Below are 20,120 nucleotides of genomic sequence, written 5' to 3'. Positions count from 1 at the left end.
ATCTCATCAAGAATTTTAGATATAAGGGCAGTTCTCAAATTCTGCATTTCACACTGATTCAACGTTCAGTAACAGGCAATTGCTCTTCAAAGGCTTTTTCACCTCAGTGGGTTATGCAAGATGCTCTTCATTATCTACACATTATTTAATGCGTCTGGTTTTCCCACTCTTTACATCTGTCACAAATTTTCAATAGGTTTAAATGGAAGTATAAAATTCAAAGTTTATTGTGATTATGTGGGTATAATCATGGATTTTCTGAGAAAGCTTTGAAAGACAACCAGGATTTGGGAGATGGAGTGGCCCAGTGAGGTTGTTGTTCAAATGATCCTGTTTGTTGGGACAGTCGTTGTCCACACTAGTGGCTCTCTGGAGGCAGTGCACACGGTCTCTTCTCAAGCCTTACTGGTCTGCCATAGGGGCAAAGCCAAAAATTTTTGAAGTCTTTTCCATTCCCTAGAAACCAGGTTGAGACATGTAAGTAGAGAAAAATTGTCAGTTTTATTCATATGTTGTGAATACATAGAGGTCTTCCTTTTGTAGCATCTTGCATAAGTACTAGGGTATAAAAAAAAATACAGGAAAGGGGAGTATTTTAAAATTTATCTCTCTTTAAGCTTCTCATAGGCTGAAAATAGCATTCCACCTTTAGGCTGGCAGTTAGGGCAAGATAAACATTTCAGAATCAGGCAAATGGACTGGCTGAAGTGAGATAATAGTTTATAGGAATGGAGCTATTTATAGCCTGGAGGATACAGTGGTTCAGCGACAGCCCCATGACTCACGGTCAGCACGGGGAAGGTGCTCTCAGGGGAGAGGCCTGGCCAACATCTCAGAGCTGTCGCTGCAGTTACACACGTGACAAACTGACAGAACGACTGTCAGGGGCTTGTGATTCTACCTCAGCAGCTACAAATAATGACATTTAAAACGCATTTTCACTGGCCAGGTATCAGATTGGTCACATCTCACTGATTTGCTATATATGAGTACAAGGATATGCACATGTGACAATTAGCTACATCAAGCAGAGTGTTTAAAAGAGAGGGTAGCATCTCCTTTGGCAGATGGAATACAACATACCAGTGCTCGTTTCAAGTTCTCAAATACTCTATTTGTTAAATCATATAATACTTCTCTGTGTTAGATTTCTCAGTGATGAGACTGGAGTGGTGGTTTTGATCCATAATTCCTTAAAGGCAACGAAGTATCCCAGCATTTTTGGATGAAGGGGACAGTAACTGATGTACTATGATCCTGAGTTGACTCAGAGTGGCCCTGTGACCTTGTGTTAGCCTCTCTCACCAGTTTCCATGGCAAAACGGAGCTAACAGTGCTTAATTATCCACTTTATCTACTAAATAGGGTTAAGGCTGGGGACGTTACGACCATTTAATTACTCTTTGTAATGAGCTCTGAAGAGAAGTGACTAAGAGCCGGTGGTGGTGGAGTAAATCTCACAGCTGCTGGATAAACTGTGTGGGTAGGGTGGGAGGCCGGGTTGCGGCAGATCTCGATGCTGCCCGTCCCTGCGGGCTCTGCGGCCCCAGCTCCGAGGGCCCCGCGGTGCCGGTCCCGCACGCCGCAGGCAGAGCGGGGCTGCCGGGCGGATCCCAGCGCCGCCTCCCGCGGAAGGCTGCGGTCTGGCCATCACTGAGCGTGATGCCGAGAGCCTTGCATCATCCGCCCTCCTCCCTCTCTCTCCGCCACAGCTGCGATAGTCACAATTAGGCTGGGAGGAGTGTGTCTGTGGCGTTTCTGCCCGTTGGATCCCTCGCAGACCATCCCACGGAGGTGGGGTTTCTGCCGTGCTTACGTGTCTGTATTTTAAATCAGGCTCTCCTTCTGTAGCTGCTCTGCAGCCAGCGTGCCCTCCGTGCCCTGCACACACAGGGCTGCAGAGCGAGGACAACTTGCGGCTGGCAGAGCGTCCGCAGCCTCCTCAGCGCTCCGACCCCCGACCCCCCTGCTCGCCCCCGCTGTTCGTCCGCCCCCTCCTCGGCTCACCGGCCCTTCGGCCGCGCACAGGAGGGAGGGAGGGAGAGGTTCTCAAGTGAACTTGAGAGAGAAAAGGAACTTGGAGAGAGAAAAGGCTATATTAGACCAGGTTTTTGGTTATCAGTGGCAGGACAGGTGCCCAGTAGCGGGCACGGTAATTCCCGACTGACCCTGCTCGCCGCCGTCACCCGCCCGCAGAGGAGCCCCGCGGTGTGCACCAGCTCTGCCTGCACCGGGACCTGCTCACACAGCTACGCCAGCAACCCAAGGATGTCTGTAACCTCTGGCCAGCACAATGAACACGCTGAGCAATTTTAATCCCTGAAAATGATTCATTTTGAAAAACAACTTAAAACAAGAAGTTTTTGATTGGTGGCTAGGTTCAGAAATGCCTCATTATCTTGTTTTGACTTCAAATGTTTGTGAAATATAAAGAAATGATGACTCTGTGCCTCTTTCTTATATTCTAACATGATTGCTTTTAGAATACTTCCATCATTTTGGACCAGCAGAAGGGTGTTTTCATGTCACTTTCTAAGGGCAGGAACTAATGTAGTCATATTGATGAAGACAGTGCCCAGTCAGAGAGAAAAGACAGAGAAATTAATGGTCAGCTTTTAGTATTTCAAAACTGAAAGTTCTACGTAGGGCCTTCCCCAGATAATGTTTTTCCATTTTAATTAATTCTTCAATCTCTACTGACATTTTTTACCAGCATCATCAGGCTTTACCATATTTACATGTGTTTATTTTTATATGGGAATGTTGGAGAACAACATGTGAAAGAACGAAATCCAAATGAGTTCAAAGATATTATCACTTTGTCATTAATGTAATATGAGGCCTGTTTATCAATGACCTCACATTCTCAGATGCCAGTTGAAAACCTGCTGAAGGACCAGACAATTGGAATGACTGTCTATAATTGAGCTGTCATCAAGTCAGCTGCCATCCCAGGGATCATGGAATCCTGTTCCTAAATGTCTGTGACACCACGGAGTTCTGTGGGGATTTTTGCCACAAGAGGATGAGAGTCTTCTCCAGGTTAGAAGAACCTCTCTCCTGGCCCTCTCTTCTCCAGTGATCCAAAATCATGCTGTTGGCAGGCCCGTGAATAGGCAACAGGGAGGATTTTGCAAGATGCATTAAGGGTAAAACTCTTTGCTTTGATTGCAGGTGGCTTTCACTACAGCACTGCTAGATTCATGCTAATTTCAATGTATACTTGATGTGAAGCTCTGTGTATTTCCAATTTCAACTTTCCTTGCTCCAGTCCCTCTGTTGTCCCCCTTGACTCCCACATACCTATTACCTGATGGACACGCCTGGCAGTGTGCTCAGAAAGAGCTGATGAAACACACAGAGCCCCTGTCAGACACCATGAGTAGTGTTGCCCCAAGGACACAAAAATTGCCTGTCTGTTTTACACCCATGTACTGTGCAGATTAGGATATGGCTTTAGGTATTTGAATGCTTTAAGCCTGACTGTAAGATTTTTTTTACCCCCATAATAATGAAGTGGAACTAAATGCTCTGTTTTCCAATATGCCACAAGGCTGATTAAATAGGAGGCTGGGAAAGGGGATGTAGAGTCAACATTTAGCTTTGGGTATTCTTTTGTTTGTTATTTTAGGCTGGAGCAGATTACAAAGCTTGAAATGAATATAAATAGTTTCCTGATTTAAAAAAAGAAAGAAAAAAGCGGAAGAGTACTTAATATAAACCTTGCCCTGAGGAGCTGGCAGCTCAAAGCCAACACGTGGACTTGTGTAGTGGCACTGTAAAGAGTAATTCCAAACCAAAGGAAATTAAACTCATCTAGCTGGGTTTGCTTCAGTGTTCTCCCAGCCCAACTGTCTGTGGAGCTGTTACCAATATACTTGTACTGGGAATTAGGAAGCTATTATTTGTAACAGCCCTCCTCCACTGCAGAATGCCTTCTTGGCACCAAATGATTTCTGCAGCAGTCCTGGAATGGCAACAATCCTCATAATTTTAGTAGTTCTTATCATCTGGGAAATAGCAATCCATTTTTGGGGTCCTGAGCTTACTTATAGCATTAAGGTTAGTTAATAAATATAGTAACAGTGATATAATTGTTATGTGTAAGACTTTCATGGGCAGGAAACTTCACTGCCTGTACTGACAGCTGGGTGAAGCAAGGAAGGAAGGGCCAGGTAGGGCATTTGGGCAAGTGAGGAATGGAGCAGCAGCCTCCTCCTTCCAGCTCCCACAGACCTCCAGAAAAGCTCTTCCCATTCGTCCGAGCACTTGGTTTTCCTGAAGAAATCTGGCAGAGGATCAGGCAATGCATAATGGAAAGGCTGCTGCATGCTGCAAGTGACAAACCCCACAGCGTTTGGCATTCATTTTTGTTGCATTTGGAGATGTGGACTGGGTAATCCAATATGTCTTTTATGTCTTATCTGGTATGGTTTGCAGCAGGCCTGTTTAGTGAGCGTGTCACCTTTAGGCATCAGTGATGAACAACATCTGAAAATGGAACCTTACCAGGCTGCTGCTTAAGCAGTACGAGAGCACAGCTCCTGCTCCCAGCCAGCCCAGGCTCCACGGCCGGCACTGCCCATGGAGCCGCGCTGACCCCGGGGGCATCCACTCACTGTCCTTAGTCTAAGCCTACAGATATGAACTTATGGTAAAATACAATGAGCAGTTTGGAAATATCGGTGGAAAATAATACACCTTTATTTATCCAGATCTTCTTATTTACAGGTCTGTGCAGACATAAATAACAGATCAATGCGTTTGCTTACTTCATGTTGCACCTGCTAATTAACAGGTACAGAATATCCCTGTCTCTGCCTAGTGCGTTAGGAATTGTAGAGGGGTTTTGGACTCACTAATAAATACAGATTTTTTAATCTATTGAGAACAGAGCTGAAAGAGGACTTAGCAAAAAAGGCCTTGTGGATGCTGGTTTTATTGCTGTCCCTCAGTGAATACCGTCCAGAAGGGTTTTAGCACTATACTTTGCCATCTCTTCTAAGCAGAATACAAAATTAGATATAAATATATGTACTTAAATCTACTTTTACAGCACTTTGGGGAAGATGGGGCTAACTCTGACCCAGTTTTTCACTGAAGTGATTAGTGTTTCGATGTGCCTCAAACTGAAATCCATTAAAAGACGCTGCCGTGTTAAAGCTTCATCTCTGGTGATCAAGTTTCTTTGAGGAGTCTGCAGTTACCCACTCAAAAATAGACTCACTAACAGTCACTAAGCAATTTTTGAATATTTAGGTCACTTCTCATTTCTAGTTTTCAGCTTTGGAGACAGAACCTGGTCCAGGTAGTTGCTGACCTGAACTCTGCTGTTGCCACTTAAGTAAGGGGGGATTTCACCATGAACTTCAGTAGCCAGGACTTGTGTTCAAGTTTAAATGTATGAATATTTCAGCATTGCTGCCATCACAGTTCCATGTTTCAGGATGGTGTATCACTTGCTTCCATTCAAATTCAATCCTTTTGGCTAGTTATGAGTTCTTTTGACTGGAAGAGCCATGTCAATGTATGCCCAAAAAGGTTTAGGGGTCTGGTACAACTTCTTTCCCTTCCTTTTCTGTGATTTCAGCCACACCTGGATTTGGGGATTTGCTGAGCTTCAACAATCCCATTATAACCAGAGCAATGCAATTTATCTGTAGACAAGCTCTTAATGTCATTTACAGTGATTATATCTGTGTTAAAATTACAGTATTGGTACTCAGAGCAATGTAATTATTTTAAATAATTTTTTTAAATAATTGTAAAACAAATCAGTCATCCTTTTTCGTAAAATTGCTTCAAATGACTTTTCTTCAAATACCTCTCCTCTTTGAAGGAGGCCTGTTCTTGTTCTCTGTCAGTGACTGTCAGGTGCAGCCAGACGTGGCTCACAGCAGTGTCATGACAATATTGTGCACATCGGGCTTAGCAGAGGTGGAATTGACTGCTCGGAGCTGCTGTGAGGGGTTTGCTGCATGCTCAGGCTTTCCTGGAGCACAAGGAGCATTGAGCGTAGAGTTGGATTATTTGTTATCATTATTGCTATTATTACTATTATTTTCTGGATTTTCCATGTTCATTTTACACTCCTTGCCTTCTCCAAGGATGGATTCTCCATTACCTTGGACTTGTTCCCTGATGTTATGCTCGTTATGGCAGGTTGTGCTCACACCCTACAGTCACTTGGCCAGAGCTTCTTTTCTAACGCTTTGGAGAAATGGCTCTTCTATCTTTTGGTACTTTATTATTTGATACTTGAAGATTTTAGGAGAAAAATAATAAAAGTTTCCCTTTCTTCTCTCCTAACTCAAGAGGGTATAGTGACAGCTCCTGTTTTGAATGTTTTATGTCACTGGGACTCGGGACAGTTTGATCAGAGAGGACCAGACTTGGAAATGAAGCTCTCGAGGTGTCTGTGCTTGAGGCAGCTGGTTCTGGAACCCTTTGCCGGACTGTCCATGTGAGGGAGACAGGGAGACAGGCCAGGATGGGCTCGTCTTCCCGGGAAGCGGCGGCCGGGGCTGTCCCGGGAGCGCCGGGTAGGAGCCGGGCTCTGCGCACCGCTTCTGCCTGGGAATTACCAAATGGCTCAGGACACGAATGTACTGCCAGGAGAGGAGTGGAATTGAGAACACACGAGTTGCTATCAGCTTCATAAATGAGTCACCAAAAGAGAGAAAAAAAGAAAACCTCATTAAACCAGGCACTTCTTACACTGTCAACTTGTCACAAGTGTGAGACCTGAGCAAATGCTTTCAGCATCTGAAGAGATGATCCCTCTGCAGTGCACTCGGTTTCATCCCGATGATGTTTAAAGACATCATTTCATGTCTTTAAACATTTTCTAATGCCAAACAAATGCCGTTTGCGTTTATGTGCTCAGACTAACAGTGACATCCAGTGGCTAAGCGACCCAACCACGGGAACAATCGCTGCAAATTGAGCTTAGATCACATGGACTTTATGGTCAATATGTAATATGCCGTCCTCAAGACTTGTGGGACAGCCAAGCCCATTCTGCCTTCCCACTAGTTCTCTTGGGAAGACGGGGGTGAAGCTGCAGTGTCTACAAGAGGGATTGTTGTAAGTTCTCCTGTGGTGGTGGTGGCTTTAGGCATAGATTGAATCCTGGTTTAAAAACCTCCTTTTATCTCTATAAACAAGTCTCACTGGGTCTGTAAGAACTTGGGCATGACCAAAGCTGTTCTGAGAACTGCCTGGGCACTGGGGAACAAGCAGGGCTGCAGCAGCAGTGCTGGTCTAAGATGTGGAAGATTGTTTCATGTGCTCCTGAGTCCTCCAAAACCTTTAGAAGAAAAAAAAATTAGAAAAGGTGACTAGAACTGGTAGTGCAGCATCATAAAGAGGGCTGGGGTTTCTCTGTGCCCTTAAGGCATCTGATCAGAGTATTTGAATGCAGATCAGAATTGCTGAGATGTTATTTGTTACTGGCCTTGGTCCCAAAGGCAGCCCCTGGAGCCACTATTGCACAGTCAGACCACTGTGGCCATGGGAATGTCACAGGTGGAGGATGATCCACTGCTCTTTGGGATGGCTGCTGCACGCCTCCTGATGGCAAACTGCAGCCGTCTTCCTCCCTTACTGCTTAGCTTCCAGAGAGACATTTGTGTTTTGTTTGTGGTCTGACAGCTAACAGAGATCTTAATGACATATAATTCATAGAGCTTTAGGATGGTAATTACAACAGCAATGCCACATTCCAGGAACAAACTCGGGTATTTCAGAGAAAACTCACACAAAACCAGGAACAGCTCCCAGAAGTCTTCTGACATTAAGCGTACAAATAGCTTGATAGAATAAATGGTTGCTTCCAGCATGAACAGAACTAATTTTAGACAGGAGTCCCTAATGTGCCTGTCAGTGCTTCCAAATGAATGATTAAAGATAAAAATAGATTTATCATGTTTTCATTTGCATGGGGCCTCAGATCTGTGAGCAATATGGAATCACCTGCTGCAAACACCCATGTGAACCTGCTCTAATGTACTCTGGAAATGATTCCACAGTGTCCATTGGGCACAGCTAAATTCATTGTCACAAATGGAGAGGTTCCTGTCCTGGTTGCAGTAGCAAGAAGCACCTGGTAAATTTGTTTTGACTTTGCTGTTTCCTGGTTAACATAGAAGTGCCAGTGCTATGAGGCCTGTTCTGTACTATCCTTCATTTTCTTCTAGAAGCCTGCCAGTGAACTGCACACGCAATGAGAAATGTGCTGTGTAAGGCTGACCTGAATGTCTTTTTTGTTGGTTTTCCCCTCAAAGCTTTGGTTTTATTTATTTGTTTTTATTTACTGTATAATAGAATTTGCATAACAGTATCCATTTAGCAAACATTTTTCTTTTAAAATAACTCCACTTGCCTCTGTCTTGTGGCCAAATTTCTAACAAATATACCAGAAATACATGTTAAAATATTCATAGTACCAGTAATTCAGAAATATTGCCACAATATCACTGGAAGCCTTTACACATACACTTGTATATACTATCCATGTCACAGGGGTGCAGTGCAGTGGTGGCAGCTCTTTCCAGAGCATCCACAAGCGTTGGCAAAGCATCCTTCCCAAAATACCTGATGAGAAGATACCTCCATCATGCCTGCTCAAAGGCCAAAGGATTTTGCCCTTTTTATAGGCACATCATCTATCAAAAGAATTAACAGATCTTGTATTTAAGTGCTTAATTAGCAACTAAAGAGTAAAGCCAGGAGAAATTAGTTTGTTATTTGTCATGGATACAGAGTATATTTGCCTTTACTATGTAGAATAGAATAACACATTTATAGTAAGACTTTATTCTTTCAAGGTTCACAGGTCAAGATTAATCAGTTGTGACCTTGGCACACAGCTCTTCTCTTCATGAAGTAAAAGCTGAGCAAGGGAATCTGAAACAAGGATCCATACGTTTATATAGAGCTGAGTCTGATTGAATGGTTGAAATGTAATTGAACCGCAAAAATAACATTCCTTTGCAGAGGGAGAATTAAAGACCTTTGGAAAAAGAGAGGTGAAATACGAGTAATTTTTCAGTGAAGTGACATTATGAATTAATCTCTAACATGGCTGAGGTTGATGGTTATAGTTCCTTCCCTACTATAATCCTTTCTCCAGAGCAGTTCTTCCTGCTTAAAATATTCAGAGAGAAAGATACAAACATCAACATTTTAAATGCCAGGTGCTTTAGTGACAGAGTGTTTGCTGCCAAACAAAAATCATGTTTGTTTCTGCTTGGCATCTTTACCTACAGGATCTTTCAATTTTTTATCTACTTCATCCATTCTGTAGTAGGAAACCAGAATATAACATGTTTACATAGAAAATGCACGACTGTCACCATCAAGAGGAATTATTTTGAGCCAGAATTTTCCTCCTATTTCCTTCTGGTTTTATGAGCTTCCCTGCCAAGATAATCAATATGTAAACCTCTGTATGTTTGTAGCTGGTCTCATCTTTGTTTATTAAAAGTTGTACTTCATAGCTTCCGGGTCTCATAATTTCATCAGAGCTTCCATGATATTCACCTTTTCCTTCACTCCTGCAGGCACGAGTTTTGTTACTTTAAATATTCTATTCATTTTTGCTGTTGTTGACAGAAACTTGCAAATCTGACCCTGCGGGTTTGAAGATTATTAGGGACATTGCGAAGCACAGAAGCTTAAAATGAGGCACTACTTTAAAGCTTGGCTCAAGAGAGTCCTCATCCTGGTTCATGGGTTTGGAATTGCAGAACTCTATCTAAGCTGCTGTTCATCCTCTGTAATATTTTGAATAGATGTTCCAGCCAGAGGAAGGATCCAGCCTGTTGGTGTTGTGACTCTGGGGCAGCCCAGGCACAGCACCTGCACCCCAGCCACCAACCTGGGGCAGCCAGGGCGTGGGGCAGCACCGGCATGGCCAGGGACAGGCACCGGCAAGAGAAGTCGGACACGAGGTCCCATCTGCTTCAGCTGCCACTTCTTGTGCCCAGCACAGGACTCCACAGCACGGGCTCTGTCCTTGCACTGGTAAGTATAGTTTGAGCCTGAATTAGGACTTCTACTGCCTTTTCATAAATCCACTGGAATCATTTATGTTTGTATTAAGGTTTATAATCTTGTTTTTGCAAAAGGAGCACTGACCTTTGGCCAATGTCATTTGCCAGACTTCCTCCAAGCAATGCCATCAGGAATTACAGGGATAATGAGGTGGAACAATTTATTAATCTGTCATCCCTGAGCAAATGGGATACATTTGTTTTGGAGCCTTAATGTAGTGGTCATGGGTTAACCACCCTGTAAAATCCCTTAGGCATTTCTTTCCAGGTAGGAATAAACTGGGATCTCACTGACGTACCATATATTAAAGAAAATAATGAGTGAAATCTATAATTAGCATCAAAACTTCTTGGATTTTCACTGGGTCAAGAATTCACTGATGGTGCCAGTGCTGCAATTCATTGCACCCAGAGAGCTCTAGAGTGGCTTTAGCAGAAGTCCTGCCAGCATCACAAGCTGCAAGATTGATCAAATCCTGTAGGCAAGGGCTGGAATATCAGAGCTAGAATCCTTATATGCATTTAAACATCTGATTCAAATAAATGCACTTTATGGGAAGAGTTCTACCTATCATATTTAGGGCAGAGAGAAGGTCTAAGTTAGGACATGCTGACACCACTGCTGTACTACGATTAAATATGGCTTTTGATTAGTAAACAGATGGATTTTGATCTGCATCATGAGCCTGAATGAATTTGTTGCCAGTTCTTGAAGCGATTTGTGTTCTTGGAATCAAACTACCAAACAGTAACAGATGTGAGTACATTGAGCTGTCAAGAGCTTAATGAAGTAAAACTGAGATCACTAGCCAGTTTCAGAGAAGGGTTAAGGGGATCCCTTTTTGAAAGCTAATTATTTAGGACAGCACACCTGTCATTAGGCAGCAGAAGATACCAAAAATTAACCATTATCTCGCATGAATTCTCGTTCTGCCACATGTAGTTGAAATGATAGACAGAGTTGTAGCCCAAAATTAATTGAGCTTTCAAATTGGGAGAAAGCAGGAGAAAAAAATTACCTAGGGTTATTAGAACCAGTTGAAATCACTACCACAGCACATCTTCCAGTAGTATAAAACATTTTCTTTCAATTCTTAATAGCGTAAAGACAATTTGGTACACAGAACATGGACAGTTAAATGCAGCAGGCATGCAGCAGACAAGACATCTGCCTTCAGCATGGTGTGGGAACAGAGAGCAGAGCCCGGCTATGCAGGGAGGCGATGCAGGAAAGCCCAGGTGTGGGATGCTCAGGGCTCTGACCACGGGCAGGAGTCTGTGTGGGGAATCTGGAGGATTCTGGAGGAATCTGGCTGCTCAGAGGCTGCGGGCAGCCTGTGGGCTCGGACCTGGCAGAGGCTGCGCGAGTGTTTGGAGAGGGCCCAGCATGGTTCAGCCCAGGGCTGCGCAGGGTGATGCCGTGACACCGCGAGCAGGGGTGGCTTCTGTGCACAGCCCTTTGTTACGTCAGCTAAGTGCAGCAGGAGCTATGTAACACACAGGGAAAATCAGCTGTCAGCAAGGGACACTGGTATCTGCAGTGCTTATCTGACCCTTCAAGTGTGAACAATTTAGGTTAATCACCAATCTTCATTAGTTTTGTTGCTGCTGTAACTGTGGTGAGTAATGCGCATCTGCAGGATTAAAATCGCCAAGTACTTTCCAAGGAGCAGTGTTTCCATCCTTGTGGAGGCTGGTGACCGTGGCAGTGTGCGTCTGGGGATGGGAGGGCTCTGGTGGTGGTGGTGGGCTCGGGGGGTGATTCGGTTGCTGTATGCGAGTAGTTTCACTCATGCTATTAAAATCACCCACCTGGTGCTGGCAAACAGAGGGGCTCAAAAACCAAGGCATGGAAAGGAGAGGAGACACGATGGCTGGCAGTGGAAGTGCAGAAAGGAGGGAGAAATCTTTGTTGCTCTCCATTTTTGTGGTACAGAAGATGTGCAGTGCTGACCCAGGGGCTCCTCTGCAGAAAAGCAGATTTATAATTCTTAGAAGATTGCTGCATTTTTACAGGAGATTTGGGTGAATATATAACTGCCTCCATAGGAGCGTTTCATCATTTAGCATCCTACTGATGCCTGCTTTTCCTCTCCACAGGAATCCTGCCCTGGAATGATTGTAAATTACCAGGCAGAAATCTTTGATCACTCACCAATTAACTCCCTTCCTTTCAACATGTAAAGCTCTCTACAAGGGAGCTCCGGTAACTTCAGCGTGGAGAGAAACATTTAAATTCAACATACTGGGAAGTTGGTTAACTGCTACTTATTCCTGAACAGAAAATTTCCTCTGTGGTTCTTTTAGACTGTTCCATTCAATGTAGGCACAAATCCAGTGCGTGAATACTGGTACTTTCTACATCTGCTCTTACGAAAACTGAAATCTTCTAGTCAAACATAAATCTTTGAACTTCATAGGTTATTTTAGTTAGAAGTAATACATTGTAAGCAGAGAGATCAAGATGGAGAGAGGATGCTCACTTCTTACCTTAAACTTCTTTTTTCTTGTCCACAGTGGGAAGCAGTGAAATAATCACGGTCTGCCTCAGCTTAGAGAGCGGGCACTGCCCCTGCCTTGAGGTCGCAGTCCCAGCCATGCTCAGCTGGAGCCAATGCTCTCAGGGATCATGTTCCTCCTGCAGTTTTAGATCCGCAAAGAGAAGGATTTGCTTTCCTTCTGGATGAAGGATTTTTCAGTTGTAATTCTGCATGATTTCCATTTTTTTAAAGATTTTTTGATACTTTCCAAAGGGCAAACTCCACTTTAGAGGCTGAATATCAGCATGGCTTCAACACACAAGGGACTGAAGGCAGTTGTGAGATGCCCCTTGATGTGAGCAGGAGCAGCAGCTCACCAAGTGATCCTGTTTGCAGAGTTAGGTTTGGTGTTTGCAAACTCTTGACCTTCTAGAAATTATTGTTGAGTTTTCACACAGTCTCAAGTTCTCATTTTCTAGTAAGTTTAGGACTTCTATTTTTTTAACTCTACACTATCTTACTCATTCCTTTCCAGCGGGAAGTGCCCCACATACTGAATCTAGCAGTGGCAGCCACAGAATTAGACTCTCACTTCCCCTGTGAAAACATCACAAGGTTTCTCTTGGATTTTGTTCTACTTTTGTTAAACCCATGAAATGATTTTTAGCTGTAAAATAAGTTTTACTGACTCTTGCTCTCCCAAAGCAGATACCTAAAATAAACCCAGTGATTATTAGCTAGCTATGTGACAGTAACCATTAAAAAACAGGGGGGACATTAGTGTCATCACTGAAACAGGCAGATCTTGTCATGGAGAACAAGCTTTCAAGGTGGAGAAAACCAAACAGCCTCAAACAGGAGGTGTCAGGGTAAACAGAGGAGGGTGTGGAATCCCTTTCCCAAGGCCACAGCAGATCCAGGAATAAAGCTGGGTGTCACTCTGGAAGCAGGTTCCTCATGCCCTCTGAAGCTCTGCAGAAGCCCTGCCAGCTCTGAGGGCTGCCTGGGTATGAGGGGCTGCTGGGGCATGGGGAGCTGCTGGAGCCCAGCAGCTGGGGAGAAGTGCGGCTGAACCTCCCTCTTTTGCCATTTTTAAAGAATAAAACAGTCCCGTTAGTTCTTAATTATTTTTCACTCAATATTTTACAGTGAAAAGAAACCATTTCCTGCTAGGATGTCTTAAAGTAAATGTATTGTAGGAGTTTGGGTGTTACGGCTATGTCTTCATTCACAATCTGTAGATAATTGCATTAAACTCTCTTTACCTGGAGAGATTTGAAATTATATTAAACCCAACAGTCACATCACTGCCCAAACAACATAGATCACTTACAAACTGAGATGCTCCCTTCTGCCCCCAAACCAAAAGCCCTTTCAGAAGAGAGGTGTTACCACCCACCACCTGTCTCTCCAGCTGTCAGGATCTTGAGCCTGTTCATTAACCACAGGCAGCTCTTCTAAACTGTGCACCTGATCATCGTACATTTTCTGGAGGCTATTGAGCTGAACTGACAAATATCCTCTCCGTGCTGGTGGTGGGGTTATGGGCTCTACTCTGGAGGAAAAGGCTTTCTCCATCATTTTGGTCACATCCCTTTAACTCCCCCTGATGGAACCAGCACTTGGCACAGGGCATGGGGTTGGCAGGGGCCCAGCTGTCTGTTGTCTCATGGCTGTGTTATCCTAGGCTCCAAGAACCTGGTGGGAGATTCTATCCAGTGGGCAAAGCTGGGTACTGAGTTTACGCTAGCCTGTGCCCAAATGCAGTTTCAAAAGTCTATTGTGTTTAGGGTTTTTTTTCCTTAGAAGTGAGTCACAAAAAATTGCAGTAAAAATAGGGTGAAAGTGGACTTTCTTCATTTTTCTAGATTGGTTTTATTTATGGTCCAGTTACAGCATAACAGCCCACTGAATATCCAGGAGGCCACTGGGCAATCTACAAAAAACACAATCCACAAGCAAAGAAGCAAGGGAAGAAGGAAAGCAACGTGCCCTGTTGTACAATTAAAAGCGAACCCCAAGAATAGCATGTGATTGGGGAACACAATAAACCAAAGGCTGTTTCAGGAGAGATTGCACATGTCACGTAACCACTGCTCTTCAGGCACCCCAGAGGGCTTTGTACACATGGATGCCCTGCGTGCCCTTGCACCCTGCTGAGGGCTCACCCTTTTACAGATGAGAAATGGGAGTTTATTTAAATCAAAGGTAGCTGGAATAATCCAGCACAAACATTCCATTTCAAAGCCATCACTTCCCCTCTTCCTCCAGCCCTCTCTGCCAGGCTCACAGCAGAAGGCCGGGGAAGATGCTGCTTGGGGTGGGCTTGGGCTGCTGTGCCAGGGCTCTTCCCATTGCTGCTGTGGTCAGTGGGCTCGTCATTTTGGTCCCCCAACAAGAGCCTGGTGCTGGCTCAGTGGCTGTGGTGTCCCTGTCCCTGCGTGTGCCCACGTGGCCGTGTGTGCATTCCCGAGGTGGTGGGGACAGGGCCTGTCACAGCTGGGGGCAAAATAACTGCAAGCTGCTGATGGAGGCCTGGGATGCAGCAGGCAGGAGCAGCCAGAGCAGGAGCCAGCTAAGCAGAAATATTGGCCTACATTTTTTTCTCCGCCTGGTGGAAGGCATGTGAGTTTCTATGGCAACTTGTGTTTTCTGTTCGTCAGGCCTACTGACTCACTTCTGGGGGAGCCGTGGAGAAAAAAGATTGTTTTCTTTCTGTGCCAAGTCAAGTGGCTCCTTTCCTGCAGCCCAGAGCTCTTGTCTGAAGGCTTCTGGTCAGGGTTTGTGACTGGTTAGACTTCGCAGCATCAATTTAGGGCCACAAGAAAAGACAGTCAAATGTGACAGCATCCTCATCCCCTTGAGAATACATTGGCAATGAGTTAAGTTTATCTTCATTACAAAAGGACGACAGCCCAGCTGGAACCCTGGGAGAGCCAGGCTGCTGCTGGTGGCAGCACAGAGCTGTGCAGGAGGGCAATGTGGTGGCTCCCATCATGTGCCTATGCCACGGGGTAGCCCAGAGGACACACCCTCGGTGAGCTTGTGAGTGCTGATGGGATAAAATTACCAGAGAGGCCCAAAGGAGATGTTGCTGAGGTTAGTTCTTGTAGGGAGAGTCAGAGCTGGCGAGGGCACAGCTCAGTGGGAGGAGTGGACACGTGCAGAGCATGGAGCCAGGCAGAGCAGAACGTGTTGGTTCCCGAGCACCTCGTCACCTCAGCTTTTCTAAATGAGAAACTTTCCTGGATAACCAAGCTTGATTTTCCAGCAGAGCCCAGGATGCTGAGCAACCATTTTTCCTTGAAATGGAGTGGAGCTTTGCATCCACTTCTCTCAGGCTCCACAGAAATTTCCAGCTATTATACCCTAGAGAACACTGTGAACACTCGCACGACCAGCAATTCTTCTGATGCTTTTTCTTTTGCCTAATCACAAACATATGGTACACTTTAGGGGAGGTTATCCTTACATTGTTAGCTTTAAAATGCAGCTTTCTTCCAGCTTTCCAAGGTCACAGCAGCTATCCAGTTAAATGCTAGAGCAGAAATAAAATGTTAACGCAGCATGACCTTGGTCAATCAGTTAATCTTTCTCTACTCTATTTACTACAGCAAAATAAAAATCCATCCCCACACACTGCAGAGTGCTTTGAGATCCTGGGGTGAAAGGTGCATCATAAGCTAGAGTATTAATTATTGAAGGCGTGATAGTGTGCGTGATGCTGGAGGGAGTGTAAATGAATTTACTGTTGGTGTCTGTTTGTGCACAGCTGTGATGACCATCAGTCGTGGTGGTGCAGCCCCTGGTGAGCCCCCGGGCCTCTCAACGACTCCGAGGTGTGTGAGGAGCAACAGTACAGCTACTCCAGGGAGTAAGAACCGTGTAAAAGACTTTGTCACCATTTGATGTAGAGGTCCTCATTAATTACCCTGGGAGGGGAGGTCAGGATGCAGCCAGCTCTCTGCTGTCACATGCAGAATGGCACGTGGGTGCCTGTTCGTAATGTGGAGGCGCAGAGGCTCCCGCCTCTTGTTCCCTGTTGCTACTGCAACCTCGAGGTTCTGTGGGAAAACCTATTCTAAAATTGCTCATAAATGGGTTTTCTAGCTGTTACATTAAGCTGGATTAGGCAGCACACAGCATTGATTTTTAGATGTGAGAGTGTTGAATAATTTATGTGCATGTTGCCTCCTAAACCAGAGCCTGGCTTTGTGACGGCTCTGGCCCCTCCCAGAGCAGACACAGACGACTGTGGTAGGATACAGCCAAACTTCCAACTCTCTTACTTTTTAGTATCTGCTTTAAAAAGCATTTCTAACATCATTTTGTTGCTGAGGTTTTATTTTAAAGTGTCCAGGAGTGTTATCCCACTGCAAGCACAAAGCATGATTTTTAGAGTTGCTGTTCCTTAAAACCTGCTTTTGTTACCATTCAATTTTAATATGGCCATGTATTATGATATCCAATTGTTTGATACAAGCATGAGCACATAGAAACAGCAAAAGGAAAATTGTCTTTTTACGAACCATGCAGCTGTTTATCATAAATCTGAATAAAACCCCTTTTCAGACCTTTTATCAAGTTGGTTTGTGCCATTCAAGCACTCCTATTTTTCACATGCTTTTGTAGAATACATTTAAAAATAAAAGAGGATGTTGGCACAGAACTTATTTAGCTGGTGTTTGCACTGTCCTTGTCCAGAGCCTGTCTCTGAAGAGCTTAATACACTCCTGTGTGGATTTAAGTCATGTTCAGACATTGATGATAGGTTTGTAATTTTTCAAACAACTTCGTTTTATTTTTAATATTCTGCATCTTTACTGTAGCAAACAGGGTGGAACGTGTCCATTTTCCCCTTGCACTGGGTCAGCTTTGGTTAAGTCATCAAAGGCAAGAAACATCTATTAAATGTTCTTTTGCTGAGTCCTCAATTTAAATGAACTTGCAGGGAGCAGCAAATATTTTTCCTCCTATTTTCTGTAGCCCAGTTCCTGCATCCCTCAGAGGTCACAGGCTCCCTGGAGAGCAGCCTGACGGCTGCGAAACCCAGCTCCAGACAAGTCCAAATGCTGCTATTCAGCAGCCCTGTAATAATCTCTCTTAAATACATCAGCTCCCATCCATCAAATGGTTGACCCTCAGGAACTGGAGTTACACAATGCCAGGACCAAACTGCTCCATGCCTTCACCAGGGCAGTGCGTTTTCCTCACACAATCAGTTATTGACACCGTGTCTGGGGCTGACGTTTGTTGTGGGGTATTGGCAGGGATTGCTCGGGGCTGGGGATGGATGGCTGCTCATGGCACTTTGCATCCTGTCCCCAGCACCTCTGCTTACCCTTGGGTCCATGAAGATGGAGACAGGGATCCCAGGCAGGGACTGCAGGGCCGAGGCTGCAGCCACGGCTCTGCAGGGAAGGGCCGTGAGCAGGGGCAGCTTCCTCACTGTGTGGGGAAACACAGGGTGTCCTTTCCACCAGCAGCACCAGCCCTGCATGAGGGTGCCTTGATTAGGAAATCCACGCCTGTTTTACATTGCACACCCCTCTCTGTGGCCCAGGCAGATGAGAGGTTCACCCATCCAAACTATTACATCCTCATTTCTTACTTGGCTGTTTTTCCAACATGTTCTGTTTTGGTTGGGTTGTTGTTATTTTAGTTGTAGACTTACACAGCTCTTTGTGGGACTGCATTAAAGGCAAGAACTGGTGTGATGTGTACAGGTCTCACAAATGCTGTATGTGATAGAAACTGCTCCCCCTCTGTTCACAGAGCCACAGGCTGGTTTGAGTCAGGAGGGATCTCAAAGCTCGTCCAGTTCCAAACCCCTGCCATGGGCAGGGACACATTCCACTACCCCGGCTTGCTCCAACCCCCTCCAGCGTGGCCTTGGACATTTCCAGGGATCCAGGAGCAGCCACAGCTTTTGTCGGCAACTTGTGCCAGGGTATCCCCCTCATTCTTCATCCTCACAGGGAAGAATTTCTTCCCAATATCCAATCTAACCCGACAGGAATTACTGCAGGAAGGTCAGGATAGCATAAAAAATGATTGCCAGGCTGGATGATCCATCCGGAAATGTTTGCAGGACTGAAATGATACTGTTCTTTGAAATAGAACAGTAGAAATCCTTTTTTGTCATGACTCTCATTGCCAATTATCTCCCACTCGCTGGGCTGCGAGTTTAGTATCGGCATTTTGGGAAGCCCTGCAAACACCCCCCGTGGCCGATGCGCACCAGCTGTGCTGCTGCTGCCGGGACCGGTGCGGGATCGGTGCGGGACTGGTGCGGGATCGCTGTCGGGATCGGTGCGGGATCGCTGCCGGGATCGCTGCAGGATCGCTGCGGGATCGCTGCGGGATCGCTGCGGGACTGGTGCGGGATCGCTGCGGGATCGCTGCGGGATCGCTGCGGGATCGCTGCCGGGATCGCTGCCGGGATCGCTACAGGATCGCTGCCGGGATCGCTGCGGGATCGCTGCCGGGATCGCTGCCGGATCGCTGCGGGATCGCTGCGGGATGCGGCTGCACGGGGCTCCCTCTGCCGGCGGCTGCCGGAAGTGCCAGGCGGCCCCGGGGCTCGGTCCCGGAGCTGGAGAGCGGCACCGCCGAGCACCGACCCGGGAACGGGGGCACGGCGCTGCCCCGGGGGTGTCAGCGCTGCCCTGCATGCTGCCGGCCCTGTCCGAGCGCACCCAGCGCTGCCCCAGGGGTGTCAGCGCTGCCCTGCATGCTGCCGGCCCTGTCCCGAGCGCACCCAGCGCTGCCCCAGGGGTGTCAGCGCTGCCCTGCATGCTGCCGGCCCTGTCCCGAGCGCACCCAGCGCTGCCCCAGGGGTGTCAGCGCTGCCCCGCGGGTCTCAGCGCACCCAGCGCTGCTCCGGGGCTCCCCAGCGCTGTCGCGGGGGTTCGTTTACGCAGAAGAACACGGTCGGGTCAAAATCGCTCGGTAGCTGTCGTCTCCAGGGTGCATCACTTGGCATGGCTTTTAATGCAGTTGAAAGGTGACTCCAAGCCGCGCAGAGGCCATTCCAGTTCTCAGGGGAGAAGAATTGTGTTTCTCTGTGTATTCTGTAGATTAGATTCTATCACTCCAAGCAGGTATTTTAGTCACAGACCATATTTGCAGCAGACTGTGGTGGTGTGTTCAGTGTTGGTGTCTCCGTCAGCCATTGCTCCAGACCTGGGAGACCTCCACATGCAGCCTATGGACTTTGGATGGGCCTTTCCCTCCCCCTGTTCCTCAGCAGTTCCAGCAGCATGTTCCGCGGCTGAGCACAGCCCATTGCTGCTGCACAGAGTTTCCTGCACCGTTGCAAACCACACAAGGTCAGGTTCTTACCTGCTGAGAGACCTGCACAGCTGATAGTGCCCTGTGTTTCCACACTGGCCCCATGTGGAGCTCAAACCTGGACCTGCTTGGATTGCACAAGTGAAGACCACGGGATACAGCAGCAGGCCAGGAAAAGCCAGCCCCAGATGTGAGCCCCGGGAGCCCAGAAAGGGTTTGGGTCTTCCCTTGAGCTCATCTGTAGCAGCGTGTGCTGTTATAGTAGAAATATTATGAATTGCATATTATTGGC

General features: G+C 46.2%; 1 long non-coding RNA gene across 2 annotated transcripts in view; it reads left to right on the top strand.

The window, feature by feature from the left end:
* Window positions 1–17,115, top strand: part of LOC121663821 — a 30,473-nt gene extending 13,358 nt beyond the window's left edge. For both annotated transcript variants that reach the window (XR_006015767.1, XR_006015768.1), the window contains exons 4-5: window positions 9,795–10,026; window positions 16,308–17,115. This is a non-coding gene — a long non-coding RNA (uncharacterized LOC121663821). The remainder of the gene's footprint in view (window positions 1–9,794; window positions 10,027–16,307) is intronic.
* The last annotated feature ends 3,005 nt before the right edge of the window (window positions 17,116–20,120 follow it).

The sequence above is a fragment of the Corvus kubaryi genome, unplaced genomic scaffold, assembly GCF_017639235.1.
Source record: "Corvus kubaryi isolate FWS band 111438036 unplaced genomic scaffold, C.kubaryi_AGA036_p1.0 37284, whole genome shotgun sequence".
Lineage (NCBI taxonomy): Eukaryota > Metazoa > Chordata > Aves > Passeriformes > Corvidae > Corvus > Corvus kubaryi.
This window is presented reverse-complemented; position numbering and strand designations above follow the sequence as displayed.